Source organism: Peromyscus eremicus, chromosome 3 (genome assembly GCF_949786415.1).
Source record: "Peromyscus eremicus chromosome 3, PerEre_H2_v1, whole genome shotgun sequence".
NCBI lineage: Eukaryota > Metazoa > Chordata > Mammalia > Rodentia > Cricetidae > Peromyscus > Peromyscus eremicus.
In genome coordinates this window covers 476,577-503,094 of record NC_081418.1, presented here as the reverse complement: position 1 = coordinate 503,094, position 26,518 = coordinate 476,577, and the positions used below count along the sequence as shown (strand labels likewise).

The 26,518-nt window shown below is 38.5% G+C and overlaps 1 protein-coding gene across 11 annotated transcripts in view; it reads right to left on the bottom strand.

Annotated features, from left to right (window-relative positions):
* The window catches only part of Srpk2 (SRSF protein kinase 2), a 218,734-nt gene that overhangs the window by 89,682 nt on the left and 102,534 nt on the right, over positions 1-26,518 (bottom strand). The gene's annotated exons all lie outside the window — the stretch shown is intronic.

Here is a 26,518-nt window from a genome sequence, read left to right as displayed (position 1 = left end):
TGGAAAATGGATTGAGGAGGATGTGCAAAAATGGGAAATGGAGATTTCCCAAAAGGCTGAACTGTTCCCATAAGCCTCAGCAACTTCAATTGATGTATGGCCTCCAAAAGTAAAAGCTCATTTCCCAACCCATTTTGGTGCTGAAGATGAGACACAGGGCCCCATACATATAAAGAATTTGCATTCTCAGCCACTGCATTATAAGCCTACCCCTATTATTCATCATGGCCAGAAGAGCAAACCAGACAGTATCAATACCATGATAAATAAAATAATCACGTTAAATAAAATGATAGTATGCTCATTAAGTGAACTTAGCAAGAAAAGGAGTGCTGACAGATATTACAATGTGTAATGTATGAGTCTTGAAAACATTATACTAACATCAAACAAACTACTAACCAAAGACAATTCTCCTAAAACTGAGTGGGGTAGACATGGTTACTCAACTATATGGAGTTTCTTTGTAGGCTCAAGATTTCTCAGGAGGAGACATTATATAACTTCACACATATATTGTACAATATAAATATTTTTATATCTGTATATATATGAAATCTCACATACATATATAATATATATAATGCCTAGAATAAACAAATTTATAGAGACAAGTAGATTAGTTGCTACTTAAGGCTGAAAAGGTGGGGGAAATAAAGGTGATTTACCCAACTATATGGAGTTTTGGAGGGTTTGATCATTGCACAGTTGATGGCAAAACTGACTATGTCTTCATTATTTTAAATGGAGAAAATTCAATATAAATCACCCTAATAAAACTGTTACACAGCGGGCTGGAGAGATGGCTCAGGGGTTAAGAGCACTGGCTGCTCTTCCAAAGTTCATGAGTTCAATTCCCAGCAACCACATGTTGGCTTACAACCACCTATAATGAGATCTGCTGCCCTCTTCTTTATGCAAGCAGAACACTGTATACATAATAAATAAATCTTTAAAAAAAAACTGTTACACAATAATAAAATAGTTGCTCATGTATTATTAATAAAAATAAATAGAGCACTATACATTGCATGTTATTTGCTGTACACAAAGACACAGAGTGGCACACACAAAAATACCTGGATGGAGGAACAAGCGGCAAGCAGCACTGGTTCTCTCCAAGGAGGAATTATTAACTTTTCAAGAATTCTCTATGGTCCTCCCATACTTTTTCAATTTAGAAACAAATTATTAATTTATACGAAAAGGAAAGAAACCCAAGGAAAAGGCTAGGGGTGGCTCAATCAACAAGTGTGAGGACTTGAGTGTGGCTGTCCAGCAATCGTGGGAAGGGCCAGGCGGGGTGATGCTCTCCCCGTGCTCCTGGTGTTGGAAAAACCCAGGAGCCCTCAAGCCTGCTAGTCTTTGCAAATCAGTGAGTTCCAGATTCAGTCAGAAACACTTCTCCAAAAATGAGGTAGAGAGGCTGAGGAGAAAGCTCAGTGGTTAAAATGCTTGCTGCACAAGCATGAGGACGGGAGCTGGCATCCCCAGATGCCAGGCAAAAGATGGGCAGAACACACATCTGTAATCCCAGTGCTGGGAAAGGGAGACAGTAGGACCCCAGGCTCTTGTTGACAGCCAAATGATACAGAAGACTTCAAATTCAAGGAAACCTTGTTTCAGAAAAGGAAGATCAAGATGGCAAGATAGCTCAGCCAGTAAAGGTACTTGTCCCCAAGCCCTACGACCTGAGTTCAGTCCCTAGGATCCATGTTGGAGGAGAGAACCAACTCCTTTAAGTTGTCATCTGACCACTACACGAAAACCATGGCATGTACTTGTACACACACACACACACACACACACACACACACACACACACACACTTTCCTCTCTCTCCTCTCAATGAATCAATCAATCAATCAATCAATCAATGAGATAATTATTTTAATGTCATGGAGAAACAGTTGATTGAGGAAAACATCCTAACAGCAACCTCTAACTTCCACAAATGTTCTCAAAGACGACTGCACACCTGTGTACACACAACATCTATCTCACAAATACAGTAAACAAACCAAAAAATATTAATAAGGTGGAAAATGATAAAAGGAGACATTTGAAATCAACCTGTAGCCTCCATATGTGGCTACATGAAACCCAAACCTTGATGGAAGCACTTGAAACTGAGCTATACCTTCAGATCCTCACACAATTCCAACTTTTAAATCAAGTGTAAGTTTGAAGACCACACTTGAGTTAGCACTAATGTCAACCTTACCAAAGAAATTGAATATAAGTTTGAGTTGCAAATGAACATTATTATTCCAGCTGGAGAGGGTGAACACATAAGAACCCATCGGAAAACCATTTTCCAAGGATGCATCAACATGAGCAGGCTGAGATTCCAGCTACACAAGCCCCAGAATGAACCCTCTCCTGCCACCAGCCAACAAAAATATACTCAGAATACAATCTGTATTCCGTCGAGCTAAGGAACAAGCAGGAGCTTCCCCTGCAAACTGCAATCCCAAACCTCCCTTGGAAAGAGTTTGTATTTAAATTCACAGCTAACCGATCAGTCTTGAAATCCTCAAACCAAGAAATTAACTTGTGCTTCTGGGTTAGTGGCAATCCCAGGGAACCTAGCGAAGTAAACCAAAGCCATTTGAAAGAAACATACCCTCCATCTGGGCTCACTGGGACTCTCAGCAATTATATAGCACAAATATGAGTTAACACTTTTTAATCACAATATAAACATGAAAACCACACTTAAGAGCAAGCCAAAAGAAATAATAGCAGACAAGATCAGACATCAAATACTAGCATTACAAAACACGCCCACAAAAAAAAGTATAATGGCTCCCCAATATCCATGGATACCAAACTCTATGGATGCTCAATTCTCTTAGGTTAAGTGCCATAGTATCTGCATGTAATCTGTGCCTACACTTTAAACCATCTCTAAGTAATTCATAAAGTCTAGTAAAATATAAATGCTATGTAAGTAGTAGCTATGACACACAGTCTGTTAAGTGTTCAGTACAAGTGGTTTTGTTTGTTTGTTTGTTTGTTTGCCTATTGCAATATTTTCAATCTACAGTTGGTTAAATTAGCAATTATGAAACCCATGGATAAGAAGGTAAAGATTGTTCATAATTTTCATAGAAATGAAAGTAAATCAATGGATTGCAGAGGGACAATGTCTGTTAAACATGAATTGTCCAGACAACAAACGAGACTGGAAAGTAAATCTGAAAACACTATCAAGGAGCAACATAGAACCAGAAAATAAAAATATAAACGAAAACGTGAAGCCATCACAGTAGTGGACAGCTGTAATCCTAGCAGTTGGCAGGCTGAAGCACAAAGACCCATGAATTCAAGGCTGTCATAAGCTACATAGTAAAGACTGTGCTTCAAACACAAATTAAATGAAATAAGGAAAACTTGAGGCCCAGAGTAAGCAATGACAAGGCCTAATCTTTACCTACTTTTTGGAGGTTTTAGAAAAGAGGGGGGAAAAAAAGAAGAGGCTGCTGTGAGAAGTAGTAACAGCTGAGAATTGTTCAGAATTAACAAAGAACACGCCTTCTAAGAATCACAAAGCACAAATAATGTTGCAATGCTGAAGTCCCCAATGTAGTAAAAATAAAGAACACCGAAGGGGAGGAGTTTTTTCCTACCTAATCATGCCTAATGTCTGCCTAACATTTATATAAACACACACACACACACACACACACACACACACACACACACACACAGTATACGTGTGTGTGTGTGTGTGTGTGTGTGTGTGTGTGTATGAGGAAGATTTCTCATTTACTTTTTCAAGAAATATTTACAAAGCTCAAACTATATTGCTAAACTGAGTAAGTCTTCTCTCATGAAAATAGGAATTGGACATATTAGCTATGACAAATATATAAATATCAAAATAAAATAAGGCAGAAAGTGTTTAACAAATTCTTTTACTTTTTTTCACTTTTAATTGTGTGTGGGGGTGGGTGGGTAAATATGCATTTAACGATTGCCAAAGAGGTCAAAGAGGTCAGAGATAGATAACAGCTCACCTGGAGCTGGAGTTACAAGCAGCGGTAGGCAACCTGACATGAGTGGTGAGAACCAAACTTATATCCTCTGCAAAACAATATGGGTTTTTAACTGCTCAGCCATCTCTCCAGCCCCACAAATTCCTTAATTATCATATAGCCTTATCATATAGTTTCTAGAGCTTGTTATAAGGTCTATGTCAATAACAAAATATGGTAAAAGGGGGAATGTTCACTTGCTTGTAAGACTCTAGGAATGATTAGAGAAAGAATATAGAATTGAAAGGACACAAGAAAGACAAATGTATCAAAAGGTCTAACTAATGAAAAATCTAGTCAGGAAGTATGTGTATGAGTATATATGGCAGCAGAAAGGGTCTATATACTTTTTTATTGCTGATATACTAAGTACCATATGAAATTGTAGAAAAAGTACTGCAAGGATTGGAGTCATGTTTTGGCATCCTATCATGAAGAATCTCAAGTTCACTTGGGTAGGAAATAAAAAGCAACACAAAATTGAATCCATTTTGAAAGTTGTAGGACAACAGGTCATAATTAGGACTATCTACCACAATCTGCAGTTCTTTCAAAATACAAAAAAGGAGAGTCTGATTCAGTAGGTCTGGAATGTGGTCTGGGCACTTGTCACTATGAGACTATATCCACCCAAGTTATATCTCACCATGAGTCATAGCTTACTGGGCATAATGACAAACACCTTGAATCCCAGCATCTGGGATGCAGAGGCAGGAGCATCTCCATGAGTTTGAGGCCAACCTGGTCTACATAGCAAGTTCCACGATAGTCAGGGCTACATAGTGAGACTCTGTCACTCTGTCACAGAGATCTATTGCAATTTATCAAAGCATGCTTGTGATCCAGATGCAAGCAAACAAACCAGATACAGAATCAGACAAAGAAAAGCTGATACAAACATGGCAGACCAAAGGACTTCTATCCTTATCAATATATGTTTCTTTAAAAGTTAATTACACTACATGGCCAGGCATGCTGGCACACACCTTGGACCCCAGCATTAGGGAGGCAGAGACCTCTACAGAGTAAGTTTCAGGACAGCCAAGACTACACAGAGAACCCCTGCTGTGTGTGTGTGTGTGTGTGTGTGTGTGTGTGTGTGTGTGTGTGTGTGTGCGCATGCGCGCGGAGGGGGGGGGACGGGGGGGGGGACGGGGACGGGACTGTACTAATCATAGTTTTCAATTATACCAATAAAAATCAAGTCTGTGTTAATGTCAGACAAATGTAAATAACTACAGCCTAATACATTAGGCTTCCAATTCAGAAAACATGTCAAATAAAGCATCCTGCTTTCTCCATTAAGCCCATTTCTTAAGGTTGACATCATAGAATATCCTTTCATTATTCTTAAACCATCCCTGAGTCATGATGGTGATTCACCTATGATGTCCCCTTATCCATTCCCACTGCATAAACCAGTCCAAGCCCCATCCTCTCCAATGCCACATCCCCATCCCATTCAACTATCTTCCTTTACTACAGAAAGCTAGCTAAAAAAGATAACCTATAATTTTTCCTGCTTTTCTTCACATTACAAAAATACTTGTTCATACTAAATCACAGAACTACAACTGTTTACAGTCTTACTTTCCAGAAATAAGCTGTAATATCTCTGTGTATTTCCACTCAAATTTTACCCAGGTATATTTTACAGAATTTTGGATCATTATTTTCATGGATATCTTCCCACATCTCCCACCTGAAGACACAACCTACACTGGCCTTGAACACTTGACCTTCTTAACTCAATCTCTCCAACGCAGTGACTAAAGCTGTACACCACCATCCTCAGCTAAAACATCATTTTAACTAGCCCAAACCATTTCATCAAAAAGATCTATCTAAGGCACTTAACCATTTCTTTATAGTCTCTAGCCAAAAAGTATACATGATGTGAAAGCATGTTTTGTCATGTATGAATCTCTGAATGTAATGTTTTCTTTACAATGACTTCAAACTTTATTAAGAAGCAGTACTTGTCGGGCGGTGGTGGCCCATGCCTTTAATCCCAGCACTTGGGAGGCAGAGTCAGGTGGATCTCTTTGAGTTCGAGGACAGCCTGGTCCACAAAGCGAGTTCCAAGAAAGGCGCAAAACTACAGAGAAACGCTGTCTCGAAATCCGCCCCCCCCCCCAAAAAAAAAAGAAGCAGTACTTGCCAGGGAGTGGTGGCACGTGCCTTTAATCCCAGCACTTGGGAGGCAGAGGCAGGTGGATCCCTCTGAGTTCGAGACCAGCCTGGTCTACAGAGCAAGCTCCAGGACAGCCAAGACTACCCACAGAGAAACCTTGTCTTGAAAACAAACAAAAAAAGCAGTACTTTATTTATGAAAATATTAAGACACCATAATTGGAGACATTTGAAACTTATGAAGTCTGATCAACAAATGACAATATTCTAAAAATTAAGTGCTTAAGGCAGAAAGTAAGTTTTTAACAGCAAATTTACCAGTCAGTTTTAAACTTTCTATATTTGCCTACTTCAGTATCTATGCTAAGCAAGTAATAATTGGGATATTGTGAAATGTAGTTTGGTCTTAATCCCCATTTTCCTGGCATACAACAACTAAATTCCTTGGACTTTCCAAAGCAGTAACCATTTATTAATCAGTTGACAGACATCTGGCAGTCCTGAGCAGCTTCAGGATGGGAAACTTGTCATGGGAAAGACCAAGTACCAAGACAGAGTAAGAAGACAGGGGGTTTTGCCCAAAGTCTTGTAGGGGTGGAGACGTTGAAAGGTTATTTATATTGATTACCAGGAGTCAATAATTTACTTAATCACACTTATATAATGCAACCTCCAAACAAATGCCTAAGAGACCAGGCTCTGGAAGCAACTGGAGAACTGAGAGGTGGCACACCTGGGCAGGGCATGAAATTCCACACCCATTCCTCCATACTTCACTTTATGCATCTGTCCATCTGATCCTTTGGAATACCACTGGTAAATGTTAAGTGTTAAACTGAGTTTCCTGAGGTACTCTATCTAATCAACCAAACCTAAGGAGAGAGTTATAAAAACTCTAATGAGCACCAAACCTGGTAAGTCAGAAGGACAGGTGAAATAACCTATATATGCACTGTCATCTGAAAGTAGAGAAGCAAGCTTGGGATAAAAGACCCTCAAGCTGAAGATATGTAGTTTCTAGGCAGAGAGTGACAAATCTGAAAGGTTGGTTCCACTGAAGCAGTTGTGCTGGCTTGCAGGCAAAAGACATCCACACACATGGTGTCAGATAATAAAGTATAGAACTGGTTCAGTTTTTCTTATCTACATACGTCAATCTACTACCCCACAGTATTCTTCAAAAGTGTCTCACCAGCAGGGTGGTAACAGTGCACGCCTTTAATCCCAGCACTCAGGAGGCAGAGGCAGGCAGATCTATGTGAGTTGGAGGCCAGCCTAGTCTACAAAGCGAGTGTCAGGACAGCCTGGGCTATTTATTATAAAGAGAAACCCTGTTTTTTTTTGGGGGGAAAAAAGAGTTTCTCAACATTGCTTATAAGAGAGTATCTGATATAAATACCAAGAGTAAATTAACAGTAACACCAAACCTCAGAAAGACATTTATGACAAAATGGCCATACTGAACACTTACAAAAAATCTGTGTTTGTTTCACTGTGAACAAAGTGACATGGCTCCTGAATTCAAGGCATATTGTGTGGAACTATACTGGAGTTAGGACAAGATTATAATTTCTAATGGTAGATAAAGCCAGTTAAACTCTAGTAATTGCTGTTGGCCAGGTATTATTTGTATTCACACATATTAAAAATTTTAAAGACAAACTAATTACTAAAAAGACACAAATAACCCAGAAGAATCTTTCACTGTTAAGACTGTTAAAACAAAATAAGGTGAAAGATAAATGGGCCCTGCCTACCATGACTGCACAGACAACTCCTGAGCACTGCCCAGCATTCCCCACACCTCCCAACCCCACCAGAAAAGCCATGTTGGGATCCACATGATCTCACAACCCAACCCCACTTCCCCAGGCTGGGGTCATTGAGAAATAATTCCACAACGATGTATTCCTTCAAATATATTTTTTAAAAACAAACAAACAAAAAACAACAACAACAAAAACAAACTTCAACTGCAATGAGTATTCCTCCAGATCTTTTTCCCTAGAATCAACAAAAATGAAAAGCCCCCAGAAATTTCCTAACATACTACAAAAGCCACAAAATTTAATTTCATGTTTTTATAACCCAGGCAGAAAAAAAAAGGGGGAGGGGCGCTACCTTGTCAGTTTGTCCCTGGTGTGCATTCCTGCCCAAATTTCAAAGCTTCATGCTAACACTGTCACATCCTCTTTACACACATTCACTGTAAGCTTCTCCAAGGCAGTCTTTGTTACTTACTACAGTCAACAACCCATAAAATCATACTAACTCGTAGACTTCACATAGTAAAAGAACATAGCTAGATCTGTGTATGCCCTGTTTACAGAAAAAACAAAGATATGCATCCAAACATCAACTCCAAAGGGGCAGGTTATGCTCATCTTCAGTTTTACAAATTGAGGTGTACACTCTATACCTGGAATGTCACTAAATGGCAAGGCAGAGTTCTAGTTTTATTAATGCTGTGTGGATACCAACTGTCATAGTCACTACTTATTTTTATATCAGATTATCAAGTTCTTCATATACACTGAATTTAGATATTTTTAAAAGAAAATGAAAATAGGAATTTTGAAAAGAAATGACATTTGTTATTAGCACACTCATGTGCACACATGTGACTTTACGCCCTTTAATGTTTTATAATTCCCTCTATAAATATCATGAACAGATATTGTTGGTTATTTCTCAGTGTGTAGAATCCCTATGTTTTACCAAAAAAAAAAAAAATAAGGTTAACATCTCTAACCAATGAAAACTCCTCTCATTTAATGTTGGTTCATTTCAGTTTACCATCATTTTTTAATTATAGATCATTTAAGATTTCAAATCATACTCCAAACTATCAAAATATAACCTTTAATTTATTCCCATTTTATTTCATGAATTCAAGACAATGAACTAGTACTGATGGTAAAGCAAAACATTCTCCCTGACCCAGAAAATTTTAAATGTTTGCTAAAACAAAGGTAAACTTTTCATGAAAAAAAGTCCTACTCTCAAAACATGTGTAAACTCAAAAATATTAAGTGAAACAATTCTTTAGTCATCCTGAGGCTTTCATGATTTGGGTTAGTAAAAGTTAGATTTACCTAAAAAGATTATCACCATACAAAAGCTGCCACTAAAATCTGAAGTACTTCTCTGTCTAAAAGCCTACTTTATTTAAACCTAACAAATACCCTCTTTCTACTTGAACTGGAGTACATTACTGTCACTAACACTAAAGTGAGTTCAGCAAACTGCTTTCTGAAGTGGTACTGTTTGCTCTAGGAACTTCCTTCTTAGGACTCATGAGACCACCAGCTAGCCCTACCTTTGTGCATCTTCCTACTTAGTACTGGTACCTTATCCAGGTGAAACTTGAAAAAAGGGCAGCAGGACTCCAGAGCATTAACTGGCCTCCAACAAACAACAGCCACCATGCTCCCAAAATCATATTTATGTGTGACTTATTAGCTTTGTTTTCTATTACAGCATTCCAAATCTTCTAAATCTGATGACAATCCACCGAGCCAATTTTTTTTTTTTTTTTTTTTTTTTTTTTTTTTTTTTTTTGGTTTTTCGAGACAAGGTTTCTCTGTGTAGTTTTGGTGCCTGTCCTGGATCTTGCTCTGTAGACCAGGCTGTCCTCAAACACACAGCAATCCGCCTGCCTCTGCTTCCAGAATGCAGAAGGGGACATAAATTTTATTTTAAAAAATTTAACAAGTGGGTTGGGGATTTAGCTCAGTGGCAGAGCGCTTGCCTAGCAAGCGCAAGGCCCTGGGTTCGATCCTCAGCTCAAAAAAAAAAAAAAATTAACAGGTTATGTTGAGAAAACATGCACACATAAGATAATGAAAAAAGAAAATAAACTTCAGGAATAAATGGCGCCCAACGTGGTGGCAAGAGTTTCCACCTAAAAACTGAGAAAAAAGATTCTAAAATGGAGCTAAAAACAGTTCCTAACTGTCTCTCTCAAATGAGCGGCAGCTGCTGGTTTGAGCTACTGGTAGGTTCCTAGTGTGCGGTGGGAATGAGGCCTCTGCAAGTGGCACATTAAGCTGCGTGGTGGATTTAGACTTTGCTAGCACAAAACAAAACAAAACAAAACAAAACAAAAAGAGGTTTCTGGGCTGCATGCTGCTTGGATAAAGGCTGGTGGAGGGCATGTCACTGCCATGTTGGGAAGCTGAGGTGGGCGGAGCCAGCAGCCAAAGCTGCTGCAGTTTAAAGCAATAGATTCACAATAAGACAGATTCGGATGTAATAGTTTACAATGTGTGTAAAATATACGTAGGCTTGAAAGAGATAAAAAAGGTGATATATACAGTTACAGAAACAAAAACATAGTTTTAAAAAATAAAGTGTTTAAAGAGACAGTAAAATTAATATAAAAAATAAGCCACGTGAAGATGAATATTACACAGAGAATCTGGATTGTGTTGTCTTTGGGATTTTTAACTGCAGAAAAACATTTGATTGTAAAAGCTGTTGAGTTATGCCAATATGTATATTTTAAAGATATCTTGACTTCAAAATTTGGATGTAAGGATGTGTTGCTTTGGAAAGGAAACTCTGCTTTTGTTCCCACAGAAAGCCAAAGGTTTTGTTCCAGATTAAGATACATCAGGTTTGACCAGCCAAGACCCCCTGAAAGGTCTCCGATGACACCATGGCCCAGATGATCCAACATCCAGAACCGTTTGAAGGCAACTGGCTCAGACAATACAGCCTCATGGACTATTCCATAATCCTAAAATTTTCTTTGTGTCCCCGTAAGATACAGCGCCCCCCTCCAGCAGGAAGTAGTAAGAGAAACTATGCCCCAATTCTCAAATTATATGTAATTTTACTTTGTTAAGATTAAAACCTTCTTTTTGAAAAAAAAAAAGGGGGGGGGAGTGCTGTGGGATGTTCTGTATAGCAAATATGTTGCTAATTAGTCAATAAATAAAACACTGATTGGCCATTGGCTAGGCAGGAAGTGTAGGTGGGACAAGAAGGAGAATAAAGCTGGGAAGTGGAAGGCTAAGTCAGAGAGACACTGCCAGCCGCCACAATGACAAACAGCATGTGAAGATGCTGGTAAGCCACGAGCCATGTGGCAATGTATAGATTTATGGAAATGGATTAATTTAAGCTGTAAGAACAGTTAGCAAGAAGCCTGCCACGGCCATACAGTTTGTAACCAATATAAGTCTCTGTGTTTACTTGGTCGGGTCTGAGTGGTTGTGGGACTGGCAGGTGATAGAGATTTGTCCTGACTGTGGGCCAGGCAGGAAAACTCCAGCAACAAATAAATGCTTCCCAATGATATCATATACTACTTACAAAATTTCTCACAGTCTTTCAAAAAAAAGAAATAGTATCTTACAAGGTTCAAGGCCCACTCTGACAGGTGATCACTAGCAACCTATGACTACTTGAACTTATATTTTAATAAATAAATTTCAGCATACTAGTTTTAGTGCACACATTTCAAGTACTCAGTATGATAAGAATGGTTCCTGTTATTGTAGCTGACAGAGATCTATGAACAATTTTGAACTGCAGTTTAAAAGACTGTAAGCTAGGTTAATAAAAAAAAACTATCTTCAAAATAGCTGGGAATATTTTTACATGCCTGTAATTCTAGCACTTGGGAAGCTGAACCAAGGATAGCAAATTTGAGATCCTCTTACAAATAAACACATACACACACACACACACAAAAAAAAATTGGCTTCAAAATATAGCATGTCTTACCAAGTACAAATTTATGTTGAATCTCAGAATTAGAAGACCTCCAAAACTATCTATTAATAAGGTTAATATATCAAATGTATTTTTCAATACATACAAAATCACAATTGTTTGTGAAGCCTTTAGGAAACTATCACACACACACACACACACTTCTCAATATAAAAACTAGGAGAAAAAAATTAGCTCAGACTTTTAAAAAACACGCATCTATTTAAAGAAATAAAATTCATGCTCTAAATAGAAATCTAAGACATCTGCAACGACATCTCTCATACATATATTTATTTATAACATACATGCATTCATATATACATACAGATTTCTAATGTCAGTATCAAACCAAAAACATATATAGTGACTGGAGCCCAAGGCTAAGTGACCAGCAATGCCTCTTCCCCCTCTAGGTTCCTCTCATCCTCTTGTGCCACATCATTGAAAACATTACAGCAGTGGGAATTGGAACTGCAAACCATTACCTCCTCTTTTCCCTCACTAAAATCATAAGCACTTGATTTCCAAACCAAGTCACTGATAACAAATAAAGAACACTCATGATCCTGCAATAAAAAGACAAGGCACTGCCGGGCGGTGGTGGCGCACGCCTGTAATCCCAGCACTCGGGAGGCAGAGGCAGGTGGATCTCTGTGAGTTCGAGACCAGCTTGGTCTACAGAGCTAGTCCAGGACAGGCTCCAAAGCTACAGAGAAACCCTGTCTCAAAAAAAAAAAAAAGACAAGGTACAATTGAAACATGAGCAAAGTGTAGACTCACTACCAAAGATGATAAAAACATAACAGACCTAGATATCCTTTCATTAGAAATGAAAATGTATGTCTATGTAAACAATGATACATGAATATTCAGTCATACTGTCTACAAATGCCCAAAGTGAAAAAACCCAAATGTCCACCAACTAGTCACAGGCATAAAAAAAAATGTGCTTTCTTCACACAACCAATAAATAACAGTTAACAATATAACCACATGCCTTTGGTTGTTTTTTGCTGTTGCTGTTGTTTGTTTGTGTAGTACTGGGAATTAAACCCAGGAGCTTGTATACACTAGGTAAATGTTCTACCACTGAGCTACATCCCCAGTCTCCTCCCTTTATAACTTTTTCCGTGTTGATTTTAGATATTGCTTGGTCTCCCTATTTTTCTTATTAAAATCTTTCTTTTAAAATCAGATTAGAGCTGGGCAGTGGTAGTACACGCCTTCAATCCCAGCATGTGGGAGGCAAAAGCAGGCAAAAATTTCTAGGTTTGAGGCCAGCCTGGTCTACAGAGTGAGTTCTAGGACAACCAGGGCTACATAGAGAAAGCCACTCTCAAAAAAAAAAATAAAAATAAAAATAAAAATAAAAATAATAATAATAATAATAATAATAATAATAAAATAGTAAGATTAGAAATTATGGAAGGAGGGGTAAAGAGTATAGCTCAATGGTACAGCACCTACCTAACATTGATATGCTACCAATCAGGCACTCAATGTACCCACTGGTGACATAGTGGTATGACTATTATGGGGGTGACCAACCACTTTCTGCTTGGATCTGAAGCCCATTCCACAGGAGAGAATTCATGCCTGGTACTATGAACCTGGTCCAAAGCCCATGGGTGGGGAGATCCAGGCACTGATGGGATAGCTAACTATTGTTTTTTGTTTTTTTGCTAAATACACATATTACACCAGCCAAACTCTCCTTACAACATTTATGCTTCTGTCCATTGTGTTAGTGCTTCTGTCAGCTTCCATCAAAGCAGCTTTTTGTTGCAATAGGAAAAGTGGTTACAGCAGACTCATTAAGTGAGAGTTATGAGTGCTGAGAATAAGTGACTACTTAAGAATACTTAGCCCTAAACGGGACATTTATATCATCCTCTCCAAGACTCAACAGAACATATTGGAAGAAAAGAAACAAAAGTCAGAAAATGGGACGGAGTGTTGTAAAGCACTGTATTCCGGGTATGACATGGTCACTGTGCTTGTAAATTTACAACAGGTGTGATTATCTGAACAAGACACAGCCTATCAACATTCTGCCATGGAGAGGGGAGGAGCTTTACAGGTCTCTCCCTCTTCTAAGTATCTACAATCATTTAACAGTTGCTAGAGGAGGCAGAGACTTTTTTTCAGTAGTATACTCACTGCAAAAGTTTCATATACTCCTGTAAGCAACCTAATTAAATGCAGGACAGAAGGAGGGAGGGAGTGAACACAAACACAGAAGCAGGACTAGCTGGCAAGAGGAAGAGAAAAAGGACTGGGACGTTAATGAGAGAGTCACCACATGAATGTGATTGAAATATACACATACAGGAAAACAGAATAATGAAACCCATTATAATCATTAATGGATCTGGACATACATAAAAAATGACAATCAATCTTTTAACTTTGGGATCCAATTTCACACACAAAGATACATTATTTTTACATAAAAACATTTCAGTTTATATTGGAATACTTTGGTCTCTGCTGCAGTAACTGACATTATTGCTCACAGAAGCAGCAATCTCTCTGATGCTTTCCCACTGTGAAACTAGAGCTAAAAACTGGTCCCAGTAAGCAGAAGAAGCTCAAAGCAATAAAGAACCACCCAAAATTTGAAAGATACTTGTTTTCAAAGAGAAAACAAAAAATCTGTTATAACATAACCATTACATGAAACATTCAGTCTTATTAATCCTTGCACAACAAAGGTATCTCTCCCTCCCTCACCCCACTACTCCCTAAAGATAGAGAGGGATCCTATGTGAGGATAAATCTGAAAGCCATTTATATTAACAAAGAATAGGAGTAAGTCCTGATTAGTTTAACTCAGTGCTGAGCACTGAGGCTAAGAGCTGAAAAGCTGTAAAATATACCAAGTCAAAGGATTTTTTTAATTTTTTTAATTTGTATTTTGCAATATAATTCAGTTCTACATATCAGCCACGGATTCCCTTGTTCTCCCCCCTCTGGCCCCCCTCACGTTCCCCCCAGCCCACCCCCCATTCCCACCTCCTCCAGGGCAAAGACTCCCCTGAGGACTGAGATCAACCTGGTAAACTCAAGTCCAGGCAGGTCCAGTCCCCTCCTCCCAGGCCGAGCCAAGCGACCCTGCATAGGCCCCAGGTTTCAAACAGTCAACTCATGCAATGAGCACAGGACCCAGTCCCACTGCCTGGATGCCTCCCAAACAGATCAAGCCAATCAACTGTCTCACCCATTCAGAGGGCCTGATCCAGTTGGGGGCCCCTCAGCCATTGATTCATAGTTCATGTGTTTCCATTCATTTGGCTATTTGTCCCTGTGTTTTATCCAACCTTGGTCTCAACAATTCTCGCTCATATAAACCCTCCTCATTCTCGCTAATTGGACTCCCAGAGATCCACCCGGGGCCTAGCCATGGATCTCTGCATCCAGATCCCTCAGTAGTTGGATGGGGTTTCTAGCACGACAATTAGGATGTTTGGCCATTCCATCACCAGAGTAGGTCAGTTCAGGAAAGGATTTTGATGCACAGTCACGTCACAGCCAGGACTGAGCACTGTGCTCAGATACTGACAATGAACACAGTGAAGACAGAAACAAAGCAAAAGTAATAAATCGTCTGGGGACTGAACCAGAGACCAAAGCAAAAAGGGTACAGCAACTTTTAATTTCGGTACCAAGTTGTGCAGACAGAAAAGGAAGACTTTTGATCCAAGGTGTACAAGTAGAATGCAGCAACGGTGGAAAAATACATGCTGTATTTATGGCTTTAAAACACTAACGCAAAAACAGGTGTGGTTACATATTCCTGGACTCCCAAAATACAAGAAGCTGAAACAAAGGCATTGTTGGGAGTTCCAAGGCCAACCTGGGCTACACAGTGATCTCCAGGCCAGTCTAACTGCAAAGAAATATCAAAAACAAATGAACACGAACGAACACACACACACACACACACACACACACACACACACACACACACACACACACACAAAATCACCAGGAAAGGAATGAATATGTTATATTTTGGGGCAACCTATTTTCCATCCTCAGCAAATGTAGATTATCTGAGAATGGGAGGAAAGGTACAAACAAAAATGGTACTTAAAATGTGCTGGACTCTGGCAGAGATAGAATCTGGAACACTTTGGGTAGAGAGAGCAATCTAAGAGCAAAGATCTTGTAAACAATTACCCATATAGGTAATAGCACAATGTACATAAAATACAAGCTTAGTTGCAAAGATGGCAAAGACTGCTGGACAGAGATCATCATTGCCTACTCTAAAGATGACAGAATGGCTATGTAAGCCATCAAAAACAAACACAAAAATATTAAAACCATCTATGTGCTTTAGCAAGCTAGAAGAACAGAGGACCCTAAAAAGATTTACATAGAGTGGATTTCTTTTTTAAATACACATACTAATGAGATGTTGTTGGTCCACCTATCTGTCCTGATTCTTTAGAGTCATAAAGGCACGCTGACACAGACACAAATAGGCTAATAAATGAAAACTGCTAGAAATAAGTAGGTAACACACATCAAAATACTGAAAATGAACATCTTATGATTCTTTCTTAGAAATATATACATGGGGAAGAACACAAATCTAAGTGTTTTTCAGTTTAAAAAATGTATGCAGTGACTAAAGAGATGGCTGTTTAGTGCTTGCTATGCAAACATAAGGGACCTGAGTTTAATCCCCCAGAATCCACGTAAAAAAGGCGGGGTGCGATTCCATGCATCTGTAATCCCAGCACTAGAGAGGTGAAAACAGTAGGCTTTCTGGGGCTGTCTGGCTAACCTAGCAGAATGGCTAGATCCAGGTTCTGTAAGAAAAATAACGTGAAGGGGGCTGAGGAGATATCTTATCAATTAAGATAACCCAGGGTTTGGGTCCTAGCACTGCACTGGGTGACTCACAACCACCTGTAACTCCAGCTTCAGAGTACCTGATACCTCTGGCCAATATAGGTACCTTCATTCACATGCTCATACTCACACACAATTAAAAATAATAAAATAGAGGGCTAGAGAGATGGCTCAAAGGATAAGAATGCTTGCTGCTCTTCTAGAGGACTTGAGTTTGTTTCCAGCATCCACATCAGGCCTACAATCACCTGTAGCACAAGCTCCAGTGGATTCAACATCCTCTTCTGGCCTCTGCATACACATATTTATAAACTTAAAACAAATAAAATAAATTTTTGAAAAAGAGTAACATGTAAATAAGTAGGGTAGAAGACATTTGAGAAAGATACCCAACACTGAACTGCTGTGTGTGCATGTGTGACTGGGGCAACAGGATTTCTTTCAAGCTGGGCAACACTGCAAAACACTAGCATCAAAAATGATTGTTTAGCCGGGCGGTGGTGGCGCACGCCTTTAATCCCAGCACTCGGGAGGCAGAGCCAGGAGGATCTCTGAGTTCGAGGCCAGCCTGGTCTACCAAGTGAGTCCCAGGAAAGGCGCAAAGCTACACAGAGAAACCCTGTCTCGAAAAACCAAAAAAAAAAAAATGATTGTTTATAATAGGAAACATGTCCTATACCAGGAATCTCCACTTTGCCCAGTTTTACTCCTTACTTTAAACAGACTCACAGGCTGAGAGGAATGGCACTTACCTGTAACCCAGCATTCAAGAAGCTGAGACAAAAGGATGGACAACTTCTGAGCTACAGAGCAATATTCTGCATAAATTAAATAAACAGGCAAAATACCCATACTAATATTTTTCTACATTAACTAGGGTGCATAATAACTGAGTGAGGCTGCATTTTAGTATTTCAATTATAGTAAGAGAAAAACAGACAAGAAAAAGGCTACCAAGATTTACAGTGGCAGTTGTCACTGGAAGGTTAAAATGTAGGTAATAGTTTTTATAATGGATACAGTTGGGGGGGGAGACAGAGAGAGAGAGAGACAGAGGGGGGGAGGGAGAGAGAGAGGGGGGAGGAAGGGAGGGAGAGAACGAAAACGCACCTGTCTGTCTCACAATATAGATAAAATACTTGCCCATACAAGCTTGAGGACCAGAGATTAAAAACCTAGCGCCCATACAAAAACCCATGAGGGAGGTCATGGCACCTTCCCTGTAATCCCCAGAACTTTGGAGAATCCCTAGGGCAAGCACGCTAGTTAAGACTATCCAAATCCGCCGGGCGGTGGTGGCGCACGCCTTTAGTCCCAGCACTAGGGAGGCAGAGGCAGGTGGATCTCTGTGAGTTCGAGGCCAGCCTGGTCTCCAAAGCGAGTTCCAGGAAAGGCGCAAAGCTACACAGAGAAACCCTGTCTCGAAAAAAAACAAAACAAAAGACTATCCAAATCCATGAACTCCAGGTTCCACAAGAGACTCTGTTATAGTAAATACGGTAGAGAGTGACTGAGGGAAACATAGTCAACCTCTAACCTCCACATGCACAGGAATATAAATGTACACAGACAAGTATCAACACTACGTTTTAGCACATACACACATGCAGGCCATGAACACATGGATTTTAACACATCTATAGTAGTATTTTATTTATGAATAAGCTCATTTTAATGGATCTCTAGATAATAAAGTTCTGTATTATTTCAGAAATATGTAAAGGGTCTCTATGATATTCTAAACACTAAAGACAAAATGTAATAATAGTATTTGCTGAATAATTGCCACTTCACTCAATCCTTAAAATAATCTTACAAACTACTAGCAATTTATTCAAACTGAGAAAAATCAAGTAACTTGACCATGATACAAAATAGAATAGTTGGTAAGCTATCCTTTTAAAGCAAGACGGCCTACAAAGCTCATGTTCTTAATTGCCTACCTATGCTATAGGCTGCCTTAAAGGATAAACTTATACATTAGTGGAAAAAATAAAAGTACAAACAACCAAAGCAAAGCTAGGTACACCACATGCTTCAGAAGGTAAGGGAACGGGGGGGGGGGGGGGGGCATCTTTAACCTGCTTGAAGGGACAGAGGCATCATAAACACTGAAGTGGTTAACAGTTTCCAAGAATCCAGTCAGGCATATCCAACCCATGGCCTGAGGGGCTGCATAGCTCCCATGTAGCCAAGAACATAGTCCACTAAATGTAAACTTGCTTAAAATATTGAGATTGTAATTTTTGTTTGTTTTATAACTTGATTGTGTGGTTCTCAAACATGAACTTTGTAGATGACACAAAGTGTTTCTGAATACCAAAAGGCTAAACTCACCTGGTAGGCAAAGAGGCAGTAGACTATTCTCAGCAGAAAGAACAATTAAAGATTTTGGAAATAATAAATATCTAACAACTTCTTACCCTAAAGTTTCACAGATTTTTTAGGACTAAAGTAAAGTCACCAATGTTTGTGATAAGTAAATTTTAAGTATAAATATTAAAGTCACACCGTAGGATTTTAGATGGTTTTATTTTGCAGTGAAATTAAATAAAATAAAAGCAAAGTTCAATTCCTATGCTTGCAACTTTCACCACTGTACTCACCAGTAAATCTACTTCTTCATGCTAATACAACACTGATTTCCCACAATGCAATATCTTCACTTCTCGGTTGTGTGCGCCTGCATGTGATAAGGCCAGAGGAACTGCTATCCCAGACATAAATAACTACTCCTTCATCTCATTTTTTTCATGTGATTTATATACAAGTGTGCATACAACATCTGCACATCAGAACCAATTTACTGTTTTGCCTTCTAACATAATACAACTGAAAGTCACAGCAACTGTAAGAAATTATTACAAAATTGGTGTTTAAATGACTTTTAAAAATTATTTCTTCTAGCAAATGCTAAATATATCTAAAACTAGTATTGACTGGTATTATTTCAATCTATAAATGTCATCACAAAGTCCTTTTTGTTATTCAAAGTTAAGTCATTGATACAGTTCCTCCTAGATGAGACTCAAGGGCTTTCTGCTATATTCTAGTATTTATCAGTGTTAACATCTACATGACCATTAGAGGGGAAGGAGTGACCAGGAATATATCTCATCTAACAAGCAGCCTCAACCTTCAACAGGCATCATAGTCTCTTCCTGGGCTACAAGGTGCAGATGACTTATGGGTTTGTCCTGGCATCTCACATTCCACAGAAGCTGAGCACATTCCCAGGGGCAGGGGTCAGGAATTTATATCAATTGCTCGGGTGCTGCCACACAGGTTGATCTGGGTTTATATCAGTCCTTGTTGAAGATGAGATTTTATTTCTGAAAAATTTTAGACAGGGAACAACATTACAAAAGTTGAGGGTTTTAAAATAACACTCTGAAACAAATATAGAGAATGGAGCTTGTACATGTGTCAAGTATTATTCTAACACATACTTTTTACATATTTATAACTTTGATAATGGTGCATCTTCTAATCTGTGGTGTGTTATACATAGCTAAACTGATAATGACTTTACTTTCTTGGACAAAAGAAAAGGGGGTGAACCATAATTTACAGACTGTGGATTCAGTGGAAAACACTATTACTCCTTCTGCAAAGGTGCTAGGAAAGGAAAAACCATTTTACAAATGTGGAAGCGGATTTCAGGGCAACACACAAGATCCATTCACAATCAAACAGGTAGGAAATGACAGGTCCATGATTTAAAAAACCCCAAACTTTTGCCATCTAAAACAAACATCTTTCCAATAGATAAAGCTGTTTTCTATGACCCATAGCATGGCTCCCAACAAAGAAGAAAGGAAAATAAAGTCAGTGCATATCAACAGAAGCAAGATAAATAATTGAAGTTTTTATGAACTCTGGGTATTAAATATTAAATCTAACCAAGATTTTATTTAAGAAACTCTGCCCAGCACTCAGGGGACAGAGGTAAAAGGATATCTGTGAGTTTAAAACCAGCCTACTCTACATAATACATTCCAGGACAGCCAGAGCCACAAAGTGAGAGCCTGCCTCAAAAAACGAACGAACGGGCTGGAGAGATGGCTCAGAGGTTAAGAGCACTGACTGCTCTTCCAGAGGTCCTGAGTTCAATTCCCAGCAACCACATGGTAGCTCACAACTATCTATAATGAGATCTGGTGCCCTCTTCTGGCATGCAGGCATACATGCTGTATACATAAATAAATCTTAAAAAAAAAAAAAAAAAAAAAAAAAACACCGAAAGGAACAATAGAATAGAAAAACCATAAATAAAAGAAAGCAGCCAAATGAGCCATCTCTACAATATCCATATAAAATCAGGGTAGTAGTTTATGAACAGTGGTTCATTACAGTACTTCAAGACACAGAATATGACATAATGTCTTCAAAAAGACAGACACTGGTTTGAGGATTCAGTTCAAATTATAGGAGGTGACAACATGAAATGAGGTTTGTACCAGTACAGACACTGGACCTGGAGAGTATTCAAAACAGCATGCATGATCAGCTTCCCCAAAGACAATTATAGACACTTACAAAGTCCCTGCAGCACTCCACAGGAACACCTCTATAAAGCATCAGTGTGACTTTTGATCCAACATGACTTGGAAAAGTGTAATTTCTGAAATGGAACTCTTTAGGTTGCCAAATGGTTTCCTTAGTTTTAAAAATTAAAAAAAGTAAAATGGAAAAAACTGGTATTTGTCATAATATCCTGCATATTCCCACTCTCTACTGCAAAGTCTACTAATAAAAGATTCACTAAAGTATGCACTATACTCAGCACATTCAGAAAAGCACACTTATACTTTCCTTGGATCAATTAAATGTTCTAACTCCTAGGAGAAGAATGTGCAAATATTCTTGTTCATCAAACCATCCTCACTAAGACAACTCAAAGCTCAGGAATTAACAGTCTAAGCTGATAATTCTTCTGGGGCCTGATTTTCTTATCTGAAAGAAATACTACTTCCTAAATCTTACTTCAACTTCTGTTGGGAAGGGAGACACCTTAAGAAAAGCCATAGAGCTTTTGCTGTGACCACTACACAGATTTCAAAACTTGAATACTTCAACTCAGATAAGAGTTACAAAGCCTTATTTCCTATTATCACATTCCAAATATTACACATTGGAGGCTTAGATTACAACATATGAATTTGTAAGAAACACAGTCATTAGCAAGATCATAAGTAAATATTCTCATTCTCTCTCTCTCCTCTTCTCTCTCCTCTTTCTCCCCTCTCCCCTCTCCCCTCTCCCCTCTCCCCCCCTCTCCCCTCTCCCCTCTCCCCTCTCCCCCCCTCTCCCCCCTCTCCCCCCTCTCCCCTCTCCCCTCTCCCCTCTCCCCTCCCCTCCCCTCCTCTCTCTCTCTCTCTCTCTCTCTCTCTCTCTCTCTCTCTCTCTCTCTCTCTCTGAGGACCGAACCGCTCTACCACTGAGCTAAATCCCCAACCCAGTAAATATTTTATATACTGATTTTTGTCCTTTTATGGCTCAATGATAAAGTAATATTTTATCTGGAGGCAGTGTGGAAATATTCTAACTTGTAGTAAAACATTTCTTTAAAACTACTGAAGCAGTATAGAAATCATGTGAAGCACCATACGTGTTATCTTAGTTTACAACATTCTCTACATATTAACCCTGCACAGTAATTACAAAAATAAAAGAAGAAGAGGTCAGACAAAGGAACAGAGGAACAGACATTAAAAAAAAAAAATTAGATAATAAAGCTCTGCAAACCTAAACACAAACATAATTGTCCATAGTGTCAGTGAGTACAGGATGAACTAACAACCTTGAAAATCATTTGTCTACAAAATGGAAATACTTCTGGCCAATGAGAAAGAACACTGCTTTGAAACAATGCTTACAATAGTTCCTCTTGGAGCTGAAAAGACAGCCCAGCAGTTACAGGCTGCTCTTCCAAAAGACCAGGATTTGATTCCTAACATCCACATGATGGCTCACAACCATCTGTAGTCCCAGGACATCCAATGACATTTTCTGTCCTCTGTGGGCACTGCATGTACATGAAACAGACATACATACAGGCAAACACCATTTACATAAAATACAGATCAGATAAAAGGTGAAATAAGCTTTCTCTCTTGCAAGGCACTATGATTCATCCCGGCATGTGAGAGGCAGAGAGGCAGGTGGATCTCTGCCAACTTCAAGGCCAGCTTAGTCTACATAGTGAGTGTCAGGCTAGCCAGAACTATATATATATAGTAAGACCCCGTCTCCAAAGTAATAATAAAATAAAAATATGTTCTTGCTTCTTCAACCCTCATATATTGCATTTTAAATAAACTCTTGGCTTCCTGTGAGCTTTAAACATCAACATATACACAAAAATATTTGCTGAATATTTAAAAAGCATTTATTTACCAAATATCTTCCAAAGTTTAAGTTGTGAAAGCAGCTGTTGGCAGTACTATTTCAGCTTTGATCTGCAATAATTTGTTTTCAACATCTATTTTGTCTGCTTGCTGTTCATATGATGTTCAATAATAATTTTTGCTAAATCAAACTGAAGGATGTAAAGGCAAAAAAAAGCATGCTAAGTTAAAGAACAAAAATGGTCTCATAATAAAAAATAAATTAACTTTTTACAAAAGGATTGCACAGTAGGAAAAGGATCTAAACTTTTTTTTTTAACTTATACCTCTAAAGAATTCAAATTCTGATACCAAAATTAGACAGTGACATATTGAGATGTATAACAAGACTAAGCTAAATTTAGGTGTTCCTTCTCTGAAGCATTCACCAGTTTCCAGTCTACTTATTCAATAGTTTCTTGCCCTAAACACTTTATATACATTATTTCATTTAAATATTACAATTACTCAGCTGGTAATTAAGATAGCTGCTAATCTTCCAACTCATATAGAAGGTCACCTAGTTGCCCAAGGTAAATGAAGCAATGCAGTGGCCAAGCTCAGCTGAAAATATGGCTGGCTCTACAACATGTGATTACTACCATGTTGAGTTGCTCATAGCACCCACCACCTCTCTTCAGCATCAACTTTATATACATCACCTCCTTAGATCTACTTAGTCCTGAGATGGATATCAGCGTCTTTATTTTAATAATCAGGAAGAATAAGACTTGCAGATGTTATTTAACTTGCAAGGACTGACCTTTGAAGTTTATGACTCAAGCCCATATGGTATTTGCAATATATCACATTCTTTTCAACGCTAAAGATCTCCTCTCGCTTTACAAGAAAAAAATGATTCCGTGTGTACAGGAAAATCAAGTCACACCTGACTTTTCATTATAATCAAAACTTGAGAGTGGAGAGATGGCAGAGAGTTATGAGCACTTGCTGTTCTTGCAGAGGACCCAAGTTTGATACCCAGCACTCACATGATGGCTAACAACCCTCTTTAACTCTAGTTCCAGAGGTTCCAATGCCCTCTTCTGACCTTCACTGGCCACCAAGCAGGCCTGAAATGCACATATAAAACACTCATAAAATAAAATGAATAAATCTAAGTTTTAAAAAAAGTAGCTATAATTAGAACTTCACTTTCTCAAAGAAAATCAATTTCTCATGGTTTTGCTTTAAGTCATTCACTGTCCTGGTTAGCCTTAATGACACAGCTTGGAGTCTATCTGAAAGGAAAAGATTCAAGTGAGGAATTAGCAAGATCAGATTGCCTTGTGGGCATGCCTGTGAGGTTTTATCTTGGTTATTAATTGATTTAGGTCCAGCCCACTATGGGTGTTATCATTCTTCAACTTTATTAAAAACAAGCTAGAAGTCAGGCATGGTAGTGCATGCCTTTAATACTAGCATACAGGAAACAAAGGCAAGTGGAGCTCTGTGAATTAGGGGCAAGGAAGAACAACAAAGTGAGACCTTGTTTTTTAAAACATAAATAAAAAATTTAAAAGCATGAGCTCGTAAGCAAAGCAGCACCCTCTATGGTTCCTGACTTAAGCTCCTCCTCTGACTTACCTAAATGATGGATTGTGACCTAGAAGTAGATGACAAATAAACCCTTTCCTCCCCAAGTTGCTTTTAGTTAGTGTTTTATCATAGCAACAGAAAAGTAAGCTAAACCATTTACTCACCATCTCTCAAGCAGATGGTCACGAACAGTGAAAGGAATTAAAGGGAAATCTGCCTAAATAAAGGTCACTGAGTCCAATATCACGTTCTGCCATAATCTGCCTATAACATAAGCCAAGGATGAGGTCGTGCTCTGTACATTTCTTAAATATTCACTGTGTCATTTGTGTTCTCAACTGCTGTGGGCATTTCTAGATCTGTTCTACTTCATCCACAAAATGAATATGATCTCAAATAATTATCTAGATATGCATCCCCTCTTCCTCTGCTCATTTAAGAGGAAGAGCCTAGAAATTATTGGTAAGAATAGATTAATCCCACAGTAAGTAAAAAAAAACAAACAAACAAACAAAAAAAAAACAAAAAAACCACACATTACTGACTTCTACTGTACATACAAAGACCTGTGTGCTGGTATTCATGCAAACACACAAAGTCCAATCTAAAAGAAAAAAACCTACAGTTTGTGCTTTGTCAACCTAAAATGAGCCATCTATTTTTGGCTCATGCCCACTTAAAAAAAGCCCTGAGCTAGCCCACAGCAGACTGCTGCATGAGGCTGAGTTGTTAAGCAAGTCAGTCTCCAGTCCTCAGATGTGACCTCGGGCTTGGCAACAGCTACAGGCTGAATGTGAAAGCAGGAAACCATGAAAAATTGCTAAAGCTTGCCAAGTTGCATTCCAAATATAAATCTACTTCGCAACACTATTTATTCTGGTAGAAGTAGGTAAGACTCAAAAACATGAGAATCTTTATATTCTAATCTTAATTTCCTAAGTCTACCTAATGGCATTCACAATTGAAGGAAGAGAAAAAAGTTCAAATGTGGAAACTCCAAAGTTAAAATCCTAAAGTAATTTGAAAAACAACTTTGAATAATGGTAAACTCAGGGCTACAAGCAAGTTGACAATTATAATAAAATAAATTTGAAGAAATTTTTAAATTCAGCTATAAAGATTCTTTTATCTTTAAATTAGCAAATATTTGTGAGTCAGTAAAGGAACTGGTATAAACAGAATTTTGCCAGTTCAATGCAGAGAATTCTGCCTAGTACTCTAGCTCTTGATATTGTTACCATGAGAGGGAAGGACCACAAGGCAGACAGGCAACTCCAGCTCACTATGCCATCACTAGGTATGGCTCAGGGTTCACAAGCAACTCAATATTAAGTAAATAGATCTAAAGGGGAAAAAAACTAGAATGGAGCCACTAGAACAAAAGTGCGACAGGGGCACTGGTCCACATCCAGGCAAGTAGTCAGAATAATTTCCTAAGCATCCCTTTCCAAAGAGCCCCCCCCAAAAAAAAAAATCCCAAGAAGCAATGAGAGTTAAGTCTCCAAAATACCTGAGCCCTGGGAAGCTGAGTAAAACCAATATGGAAAGGAAATAGTTCAGAAGATAGTAAGCAAAATATTAACTAATACCTTTAGCCATTAAAAAAAAGCATTAGTATTTGTTTCTTTGTAAATACTTTTCTTATGAATTAGGAAAGAAATTTTTAAAAGGTCTTTATTCAAATAAACATTTTCGTTTACTAGAATGGTCAGAGATATGCTAGGTACCAGTGACACCAAGGTCAGACAAAATTCAATCTCTCACTGACTAGTTGGGTAATAGGCAAAGGTTTCTCAAGATAGAAGCGGGTATACTGAGAAACAGAAAGAG